This window comes from Rhinoderma darwinii, chromosome 4 (assembly GCF_050947455.1).
Source record: "Rhinoderma darwinii isolate aRhiDar2 chromosome 4, aRhiDar2.hap1, whole genome shotgun sequence".
NCBI classification, from domain to species: Eukaryota; Metazoa; Chordata; class Amphibia; order Anura; family Rhinodermatidae; genus Rhinoderma; species Rhinoderma darwinii.
The window spans coordinates 201402149-201414008 of NC_134690.1; the positions used below are offsets into that span (position 1 = coordinate 201402149).

General features: G+C 43.2%; 1 protein-coding gene across 2 annotated transcripts in view; it reads left to right on the top strand.

The window, feature by feature from the left end:
* Positions 1-4295, top strand: part of BCKDHB (branched chain keto acid dehydrogenase E1 subunit beta) — a 281425-nt gene extending 277130 nt beyond the window's left edge. For both annotated transcript variants that reach the window (XM_075862066.1, XM_075862065.1), the window contains exon 11: positions 4038-4295. The gene's annotated coding sequence lies outside the window, so the exon portion shown is untranslated. The remainder of the gene's footprint in view (positions 1-4037) is intronic.
* Positions 4296-11860: the final 7565 nt, after the last annotated feature.

The window sequence follows — 11860 nt, forward strand, 5'->3', positions numbered from 1 at the left end:
AGGTTTTCCAGCCACTAAAACTTCATGACCCATCCTATGGATAGGCCATCAAGAGCTGATGGGTCGGGGTCCGACTTTCGGGACCCCTGCCAATCAGCTGTTTTGAAGGTGCCACAGCGCGTGTGCTTCCCTCTTATTTCTTCTTGATCCCTGTGAATCGCCGACACGCATTTAGAAGCGATTCACAGGTATTGCAGCCTCTTCTCTCATTGAAGTGAATGGGAGAAAAGGCTGCAATACCTGTGAATCGCCGCTAAATGCGGGTCCACGATTCTCAGTGAGCAAGAAGAAATAAAGGGGAGCATCGCTCGTACGAGCACTGTGGCCCCTTCAAAACAGCTGATCGGCAGGGGTCCTGGGAGTCAGACCCCAACCCATCAGCTATTGATGGCCCATCATGAGGATGGGCCATCAATTTTTAGTGGCTGGAAAATCCCTTTAATGGTAATTGATCAGTTTTAGATTTTCTCATTAAAGATGTAAAGTTGCTGCTTTATTGTGAATGAAAATAATAATGTATCTACGCAGGTTATGAATTTTGGCCACCATAAAATGTTTTATAGGAATATTCATAATTATACTGCCAAGAATTTAAGAAGTGTTTTTGATTACACTACAAATTTGCAAAAATCTGTAATAATCATTATAGTTAAAGGGGACCGATCACCGAAACAGTTACTGAAAAAAAATTCTGTCCATTAAAAAAATAATAAAATCTCTTAATAAAAGTAGTAAAAAAAAAATACCAGTGTAATTAGATTCTATTTGGCATGCGCCCTTTATGCAAATTACGCGACTCCTCTCCAAAGTCGCCGCTAGGCAGATTCATTGGAAATTTCCAGTATGCTCGGTGGCGCAGAAAACTTTGTCTGCAGCTAATCAGCCTGAGCCAATCACAAGGGAACTGTCCATACTGACAACCCTAACAACCAATGAAAGCAAAGAAGTTACAAAATATGTGTGCTGCCTCAGAGGAATTGGTAGCAGGGAGGCGCACAGTAGGAGAGCTGTGGTGCTGCACACGAGAGAATACATCTAAGGCCTTATTCAGGCGAACGTTTTTTACGTCGGCGTGCCGTCCGTTGAAATAACAAACAGCACGCGGACCCATGCAAATCAATGGGGCCATTCACACATGCGTGATTTTTTATGCAGCGTGTGTCCGTTGTGTGAAACTCACCGCGTGTCCTATTTTAGTCCGTTTTTGCCGAACGCGTTGCCCATTGAAGTCTATGGGTGCGTGAAAAACTCGGACAGCACGTGGACTACATCTGTGTGCTGTCCGTGTTTCATTCACCAGTTGCTAAAGAATGATGAGAAAAGAAAAAAAAATGGAATATTGATGCCACACAAGTGGACACGCTCGTCTGAATAAGGCCTCAGCCTGAGTCTTCTTTGTTGCAGGTGGAAATGATGAACTGATGGCTGCCTTTCCACCCGCTTAGCAGGCAAGCAGGAGACTGTTATCCAGTGCTCCCACATCGCGCCCAATTTGCGTTTTTTTTGCCGTCACACCATTTTGCCACGATTTACCAAAAACCATCGTAAAAAAAAAAGGCAAATTGCACACGATGTTGCTACACAATTCTGACAGACTTTTATAACCAGTTGTCTGATATGTCTTGTTTATATGCCAGATATAGCTGACATGAATTCCCATTCTTTGCAAAATCATGGGGGAAGCGTGTCTTTTTTTTTTTTTTTTTTTACAAAGGCAGTCAATGGGCGACGTATGCCTATACAGTGGCATTTGTCAAAGCCTTGCGTTGTAGGTACTGTATACATAGGTAGATCGTCTGACAAAAGGATGAAACGCAGTGTGCACAGAGCCTTAGATAGGCACTGTTCACATCACGAAAGTGGCATCCGTTTGAGGCATACGGAAAAACTCCTGGCGTATACCTTTGATGTATCCCACTATATAAGCATACAGTGGGATAAGTCGCTAATAAGCTCCCCTTGTAAAAATCATTGTATGGTGTATCGTAGGGTGTACTATGCTGTTTTAACTGGTTGCCGACACAGGACGAGTATGCTCGTCCTGAGCGGCGAGCACTTCGCGCATTAGGACGAGCATACTCGTCCTGTGTGACAGCAGTCTCTGCCGTCTCTGTGTGTGCGATCGAGAGCGGGGCAACGGCTGTAATACACAGCCACGGCCCCGCTCTGACAGCGGAGAGGAGAGAAACCTCTTCTCTCCGCTGTTAACCCTTTGAACGCCGCGATGAAAGCTGATCGCGGCGTTCAAAGAGGGGGGACTGCACATTGATCGCATCACAGAAGATAACTGTGACGCGATCAAAGCCCACAACTCATATATCCAGACAGCCCAGGGTCAAGTGAAGGAGAAGGGTACACAGAAGCAAGGGAAAAGGGGCAGTTGCCCACGGCAACACCATGAGCAACAAGAGTGGTGAACGAGCCGAGTCAAACCAGGAGTGTACGAGGTACCAAACGCAGAGCAGGAGGGTAGTGAACAAGCCGAGTCAAACCAGGAGTGTACGAGGTACCAAACGCAGAGCAGGAGAGTAGTCAGTAAGCCAGGGTCAATATGAAGCAGGGTCAATATGAAGCAGGGTCAAATGGTACAAGAAGCTGCAGCAGGGCCAGGAAACCAAACGAGAAGAATCACAAGCAAGGAGGAACAGGAAAGGCAGGTATAAATAGACAGAGGGCAGGAGCTAGCTCCGTCTGGCCAGGCTGTGATAGGCTCTCCCACTCCTAAGCCTGCCATCCTGAGTGGTGGAAGACTGAGTCAGTCTCACAGACATAGAAGCAGGTGCAGACTGATTACCTATGGGCGTGGATACAGAAGCTGTGCCTGGCAGATCCTTAACAGACACACATTTTTTTATAATAAATAAACTTTTTAAAATATAAGTCCCAAGACATGAAATAATATAGACATATTTGGTATCGCCACGACCGTAAGAACCTGTACAACAAATGTATAACATTATTTATGATGATCGGTGTATGGTGTAAAAAAATAAATATTAGAACTGCTGCGCAACTGCTTTTTTTTCTGCATTTTAATCTAATTCAAAATGTATAGAAATTAAACGATAATATATTTGTACCAAAAAATGGTACGTACATAAAGTACAACTCGTCCCGCAAAAAACAAAGTCTCATACAACTACGTCGTACAAAAAATAAAAGAGTTATGAGCGTCGGGATGCAAAGAGGGAAATATAAAAAAAATTGCTCTGTCCTCAAGGCCAAAATTGTCCGTGTCCTTAAGGGGTTAATACTCTTTGTTTTCAGTATACACACCTGACAGAAGCTAAAAGGACACTCTTTTGCCATCCGCCTGGATAATGGATCTCTATAGTGTATACGTCGAGAGCTTTTCCTGGCATACACGTTAAGCGGATGCCATTAACGTGATCAGTAAAGGGCCATACTCTGGCTCAGCAGCACTGTTTCCCACATAATAGGCTTAGATACAATGGCTTCACACAGTATCACACATTATACGCTTAGATACACTAGTTGAGCAGCACGATATTGCACATGATAGGCTTAGCTATACTAGATAATATATACTGTCTCAAATATTAAGGGGTTAGAGAGACACTGGCTCAGTAACACAATATCTCACGATAGTGCTATGTATCCGGTATATCTAAGCTCATCTTAATTATCATGGAATTAGATACGCGGACGCAGCAATAACAACATGACTGTGTGACACTGCTTCTGAAAAGAGGCGCTGACTGTTGTGACTACAGAGCATACAAGCTTGAATGTTGTAAGTGTAGAGCATACAAGCTTGGAATCTGGGGGTGTGTCTTATTTTGGCAAACTATGCTATGCTGCCAAATTCAAGATGGCACCTCTCATAAGCGGTTTACAAGATGGCTGTCTTATAACAATGACTGTATTAACACTCATTAAACTTCCAAGGGTAAATTCTTTGATGTGTTGCTATATTTATCTCATGCTTACTGTAATATGCTCAATGGTAATAGGTCCTCTTTAAAGAAGTAGCTAAGTAATGGAGCAATTTATTATTCATTTATTCTCTTTTGCAGAAGATTGCTAAAGGATGAATTTATTGTGAATCTTCTCGCAAGTCACTCATCACGAACACTTTTATTGGGTACTTTTCTGGAGTCCACAATCCCGCAGCCCTGAAAACAGTGACTTTTTTCCAGTGCCTGAAAGAGACTAGACTTTCCGATTCAGCATAAAACTGATTATTCATCACTTAAACATTTCTGTTTTGGATTATACTCCACTCACCCTACTAAGTAATATTCTAAAGAATTAAAAATACATTAGTTACTTCATATTTGTCAAAATGTGTCACTTTATTTCACAGTGGGAAAAGACTATCTGCGCATATTATTTTAAAATAAGTTAAAATTATTTTAAAATAAGTTAAAGCTCCTCTTTTGAACAGCATTTCAGTGTTAAAATCGATATAAACATCGAGTAAACTCTTCTTCATCTTGCTCTGATTTTGAGCTATGTTAATTTTTTTTCTCTATTCACATCGAGGAGGAAAATACAAATTCTCCCAGTTCCTTCTTAGGGCCTGTTCACATCACCGTTCCGGGGTTCCGTCGGAGGTTTCCGTCGGGTGAACCCCGCAACGGAAAGTGAAAGCACAGCTTCCATTTCAGTCACCATTGATCTCGACTCCGCTATTGATTCCGACGGAAAACCGGAAACCTGCCGGAATGGTGACGAACGGAAACCATTAGCTATGTTTCTGTCACCATTGAGATCAATGGTGACTGAAACGGAAGCTGTGCTTTCACTTTCCGTTGCGGGGTTCACCCGACGGAAACCTCCGACGGAACCCTGGAACGGAAATGAACGGTGATGTAAACAGGCCCTTAGAAAGTTGTACGCGGTTTATCCGCACTCTGCAATTACTCATTTGACTAAACAGCTTAGTCCGAACTGTGTAACTGTCACCTAAGCTCCCACAATGCATTGCTTTATGGTAATAGGAAGGCAGCAGAACTTTGAAAGTAGCTTTCTGTCTGAATAAAGAATAAGACATCATATAACTACAACTAATTTAAAACCGGCACAAAATAAGTAAAGCAAAGATGTTTAACTATTATGAAGATTTAAACTAGAATGTAATAAATATGTTGTGTAAAAGTGGAGTTTTCCTTTACATTTTAAAATGACGTCATGTACATGAAACCATAAGAAAAGCCGGGTCAATAAGTAAATATACAGCCAATTGTTACCGTCCTACCTATAGAGCTTAGTGTATTATTTTGGTTTTGATTTTCAAATATAATAGATTGTCTTCAGCTACATCAATTACATGCAAATTAAGTTCTTAAAATTGGAACTTTCACAAAGAGAAAATAAACATAATCAAATCCTTTGCCATCCAAACCATATGGGTTGCATGTCAGCACCTTGAAAAATGATTTTTCTCCCTGTCAACTATAGTCAAATCACAAAAAGTTCTCATACTTTACTCGGATAAGGTTTCTAAAATTGTACTGACACAGCTGTTATTTTCTCAGTGGTCTGAATTCAATTTACAGTAAGTTGTGAATAACTAATATGTTGGATTCTCTATATATTAACTGGGATAAAGAAAATACCAGCACCAACTGCTTAAAGAGATCAATACAATATTCAATATGTTTAGGCGTTCTGATTTGCTGTTCTTTATTTATACTGCTATTTGGGATGCTAAATTCCATGTTGTTTTATAAGATCTAAATCTCCACGAAGCAGACTGATAAGTCATTTTAACAGTGCCAGGTAGTAATGCTTTTTTTATTTTACCTTTTTGAAGCAACGGCTACTGTGAACTTTGTGTAAGCCTTTTTAGACTGATCCAATAAAATAAGGTTTGTTCTCAGGATATTTGTTCATGTTGAAGTGGAAATAATAAAATAAAAATACTTTAGAGCCACGTATTATTTATTTATATAGCGCCATCCGCTTCTGTAATGCTTTACATAGCACAATATTGGGGTAACACATTGTAACAATTACAGAAAGACAGAACAACTACTAACAACGAATAAAAAGTAACAAAAAGTACAGACAAAGGAAAACCATTTTAGAGGCCATGGACAACTTTGCAATACATTTTCTCTGCTCTCCTGAATGACCTTCTAATTGATTCTGAATGACCTTCTAATTCAGTTGAAAATCAATTTTCAACTCAAATTTTATTAAAGGGGTTGTCCATTACCAGACAACTGATGACCTTCCCACTGGATAGGTCATCATTATATGATCGGTGGTGGTCTGACACCCAGACCCCGCACTGATCAGCTTCTCTGGCTGCCTCCAGGCATCGGACACCCATGCCGGAAGCAGATGGCTCTGGTCACGGAATAGTGGCCGAGATGCAGTACTGCAGCGCTGCTCCTGTTCAAGTGAATAGGAGCAGTGCTGCAGCATGGCAGCTATGCAATGTACGGAGCCAATACAACCAGCTCTGTACATTGCATAATGTGCAATGACATCCGGAGGCAGGCAGAGCAGCTGATCGGTTCATGGTCTGGATGTCAAACTATCCAGTGGATAGGTCATCAGTATATGATCGGTGGGGGTCCGACACTCAGACCCCACACCGATTAGCTTCTCCGGCTACCTCTGGGCACTGGACGTCCATGCTGGAAGCAGATCGCTCCGCTTACGGAATAGCAGCCGAGCTGCAGTACTGCATCTCTGTTCCTATTCAAGTGAATAGGAACCGAGCTGCAGCACAACTGCTATGCAATGTACGGTGCCAATTGCTTCCGGCTCATTACATTGCATACTGTGCAACGACATACGCTGCCCGCAGGCAGCCAAAACAGCTGAACGGTGCGGGGTCTGGGTGTCGGACCCGCACCGATGATATACTGATGGCCTCTCTGGTGGATAGGTCATTAGTTGTCCAGTAGTGGACAATTATTTTAACAATCAGCTCCGTAGACACCCAGTCTGACAGATTTTCTTGTGAACGGCATTTTGCAGCTTGCTATGTGGTGTATATACGTCAGCTGCAAAACCCAAACAAAGCAACATTTTAATTTAAACCCCATTAGAAAAAAAATACTTTCTAAGCACAAAATATATGCAATTTAATTTAAAAAAAACCCAACAAAGTAAATGTGCCTTTAAACTGGTTTTCTGGGACTATAGTTTTGGTGGCCTATCCTTATGATAGGCCGTCATTATATTTGGTGGGGGTTCAACTCCCGAATAATTTTTTTACCAGGCACAGTGTCATACATTTAATAGTCGCTAAGCCTGGCATTGCAGCTCAGTTCATTCACTTGAATGGTAATGACCTGCAGTACCAGTCACAGCCACCAGTAAATGTATATCACTGTGCTTGGTAAACACTAAAGGGTGTATGGAAAAACTAAAACGTTATGGCTATTGAAATACGACAATGGTAAAACGAAAATGAAAAAAGCGAAAATTGCCAGTCTTTTCAAGAGGTTAAATAGAACCTATTACTTCTAGGGGAACTCCATGAAGTAATCGGAAACTCCAAAATATAAAGCCTTTCTCAAACATATATAATTAGGAAAATAAAAGGCCCCTCAAATTTAATACTAAGAGTTGAGATAACTTCAACTGACGTGCTCTCCACATGCAACAGTGAGAATTTCAATTCTTCAGAGATTTTGACTGCTCGGTGAGGCTTCCTGCCAGGGGCGTAGCTAGGGGGGGGGGCAGGCGGGGCATGTGCCCCGGGTGCAGCTTAGAGGGGGGCGCCAGCACCACATCCTCCTGCACTATAATTGTACCTGTGTCTATAGGACACGGGTACAATTAGAAGCAATGAATGACCGGGCACGTTTCGTGCCCGGCTATTCAGCGCTTTTGTACCAGTGAAGCTTCCGTCGATGAAAGGCGCTGATTGACAGGGAAAGTCATCCTGCCCAGCCAATCAGCGCCTTTCATAGACTCTTCGTTCAACCCCCAGGAGACCTGCGCAGAAGAGAGCAGGTCCACATTGCTGCCGGCCGGCGTGGGAACGGGATTAAGGTGAGTTTGAATATTTATTTATTTTTTTAAATTGTAATAAAAAAGTGTGTGGCTGTATCTACAAGGGGGACTTTAATCTACGGAGGAGGGACTTTGTCTACACGGGGGGGCCTTTATCTACAAGGGGGACTTTAATCTACGGAGGGGGGACTTTGTCTACACGGGGGGGCCTTTATCTACAAGGGGGACTTTATCTACGGGGGTGTCTATCTACAGTGGGGGGCTATATACTAGGGTGGGCTATCTATGGAGCACCATATACAGGGGTGGGCTATAGCTACAGGGGGGCTATATACAGGGGTGGGCGATCTATGGAGCACTATATACAGGGGGGCTATATAGTATATAGCCCCCCTTTAGATATGCCCCCCCTGTATATAGTGCTCCATAGATCGCCCACCCCTGTATATAGCCCCCTGTACATATAGCCCACCCCTGTATATAGCCCCCCCTGTACATATAGTCCACCTCTGTATATAGTGCTCCACAGATAGCCCACCCCTGTATATACTATATACAGGGGTGGGCTATCTGTAGAGCACTATATACAGGGGTGGACTATAGTGGAGCACTATATACAGGGGTGGGCTATATCTACAGGGGGGCTATATACAGGGGTGGCCTTTCTGTGGAGCACTATAGGGGGAGATATTTGTGGGATACTATATATAGGGGTGGGCTATATCTACAGGGGGGCTGTAAACAGGGTTGGGCTATACGTGGAGCACTATATACAGGGATGGGCTATATCTACAGGGGGCTATATACAGGGCTGGGCTGTACGTGGAGCACTATATACAGGGCTTGGCTATCTACAATTTGTGGTACACTATACAGAGGTGGGCTATATGGGGGCACTATCTACAGGGAGCTCTATGGGGGCACTATCTACAGGGGGCTCTATGGCAGACACTATCTACAGGGGGCATAGTGTGTGAGTGTGGGACACGGTGTATGGTGCTATTATAATTAGAGGTGCAGTGTATGGCGCTATTATATTTAGGGACGTAGTGTGTGGTATAATGAGAACTTTATAGGTGTAGAAATGTTGGAAAAGTGAGAAGCTGAAGACATCTGAGCGGCAAACTGCAGAAATGGTCTGTGACCGGGAGAAGTCATCATAGAGGTCTGGACCGGATGGAGAAAAAGAACTAGAATCTGAGACTTCACCGGTGAGTCCCTTAATGTAAATGTTTATTCTGCCTCTAATCAGTAATGTAGTCACTGTATGATCTGCAGCGAGATGATGGGTGGAATGATTATGATAAGATTTATTTTTTGTGAAACAGCAACTCCCAGCATATCCTTATCATTGTTCGGGCCATGCTGGGAGCTGTAGTTTTACGCCGTACAAACCAGTACAGCAGGGGTTGCACTAAATTGAGCTGTATTTGTTCTGGTGCTGTATACAGTGAAGGAAATAAGTATTTGATCCCTTGCTGATTTTGTAAGTTTGCCCACTGTCAAAGACATGAACAGTCTAGAATTTTTAGGATAGGTTAATTTTACCAGTGAGAGATAGATTATATATAAAAAAAAAAAAAAAAAAGAAAATCACATTGTCAACATTTTATTTATTTATTTGCATTGTGCACAGAGAAATAAGTATTTGATCCCCTACCAACCATTAAGAGTTCAGCCTCCTCCAGACCAGCTACACGCTCCAAATCAACTTGGTGCCTGCATTAAAGACAGCTGTCTTAAATGGTCACCAGTATAAAAGACTCCAGTCCACAGACTCAATTAATCAGTCTGACTCTAACCTCTACAACATGGGCAAGACCAAAGAGCTTTCTAAAGATGTCAGGGACAAGATCATAGACCTGCACAAGGCTGGAATGGGCTACAAAACCATAAGTAAGACGCTGGGTGAGAAGGAGACAACTGTTGGTGCAATAGTAAGAAAATGGAAGACATACAAAATGACTGTCAATCGACATCGATCTGGGGCTCCAGGCAAAATCTCACCTCGTGGGGTATCCTTGATCCTGAGGAAGGTGAGAGCTCAGCCGAAAACTACACGGGGGGAACTTGTTAAGGATCTCAAGGCAGCTGGGACCACAGTCACCAAGAAAACCATTGGTAACACATTACGCCGTAATGGATTAAAATCCTGCAGTGCCCGCAAGGTCCCCCTGCTCAAGAAGGCACATGTACAGGCCCGTCTGAAGTTTGCAATTGAACATCTGGATGATTCTGAGAGTGATTGGGAGAAGGTGCTGTGGTCAGATGAGACTAAATTTGAGCTCTTTGGCATTAACTCAACTCGCCGTGTTTGGAGGAAGAGAAATGCTGCCTATGACCCAAAGAACACCGTCCCCACTGTCAAGCATGGAGGTGGAAACATTATGTTTTGGGGGAGTATCTCTGCTAAGGGCACAGGACTACTTCACCGCATCAATGGGAGAATGGATGGAGCCATGTACCGTCAAATCCTGAGTGACAACCTCCTTCCCTCCACCAGGACATTAAAAATGGCTCGTGGCTGGGTCTTCCAGCATGACAATGACCCGAAACATACAGCCAAGGCAACAAAGGAGTGGCTCAAAATGAAGCACATTAAGGTCATGGAGTGGCCTAGCCAGTCTCCAGACCTTAATCCCATCGAAAACTTATGGAGGGAGCTGAAGATCCGAGTTGACAAGCGACAGCCTCGAAATCTTAATGATTTACAGATGATCTACAAAGAGGAGTGGGCCAAAATGCCATCTAACATGTGTGCAAACCTCATCATCAACTACAAAAAACGTCTGACTGCTGTGCTTGCCAAAAAGGGTTTTGCCACCAAATATTAAGTCTTGTTTGCCAAAGGGATCAAATATTTATTTCTCTGTGCACAATGCAAATAAATATATATAATTTTGACAATGTGATTTTTGTTTTGTTTTTTTTTTTAAATATAATCTAACTCTCACTGGTAAAATTAACCTATCCTAAAAATTCTAGACTGTTCATGTCTTTGACAGTGGGCAAACTTACAAAATCAGCAAGGGATCAAATACTTATTTCCTTCACTGTATATGTACTGAGCTTTGTTCTGGGGCTGTATTTATGTACTGAGCACTATTCTGGTGTTGTGTATAGAACTATATTGCTTGTAAAATGTACAAATGTTTTTTATGCTCGCTTTACATAAAAAGAAATGTGGAAAAGAAATGAAACGTCATTGATTGGTAGAGAAAACAAACACGGCGAGGGGGAAGGAGATGTCGGGAAAGAGGTTGGGGTGGGGGGGCGCTAAACTGAATCTTTGCCCTGGGTGCTGGAGAACCTAGCTACACCTCTGCTTCCTGCGTATGGGCTGGGAGAGTCCACTGTAAAGAGAGGACACTGTGAGTGTGCAGCATGTGTAGAGTGAAAATCTCTGCTTCTATCTTCCTTCATGCTGGATGATGTTTTATTAGCAGCAATGTTAGGCTGGGTTCACACGAGCACATTAACGTCCGTAATGGACGGACGTATTTCGGCCGGAAGTCCCGGACCGAACTCAGTGCAGGGAGCCGGTCTCCTAGCATCGTAGTTATGTACGATGCTAGGAGTCCCTGCCTCTCTGCAGGACAACTGTCCTGTACTGTAATCATGTTTTCAGTACGGGACAGTAGTTCCACGGAGAGGCAGGGACTCCTAGCGTCGTACATAACTACGATGCTAGGAGCCCAACTCCCTGCACTGAGTTCGGTCCGGGACTTCCGGCCGAAATACGTCCGTCCATTACGGACGTTAATGTGCTCGTGTGAACCCAGCCTAAAATTGTTCTCCTTTGTATTATGGAGCTGCTGGAGAAGGAGGCAGCTGGTGAATCCCACCCTCGAAGCAGCAGAGATACAACGAAGGTAAATCCTGTCGCAACAGCTTCTCTCCCACTTTATGTTCAGTGTGT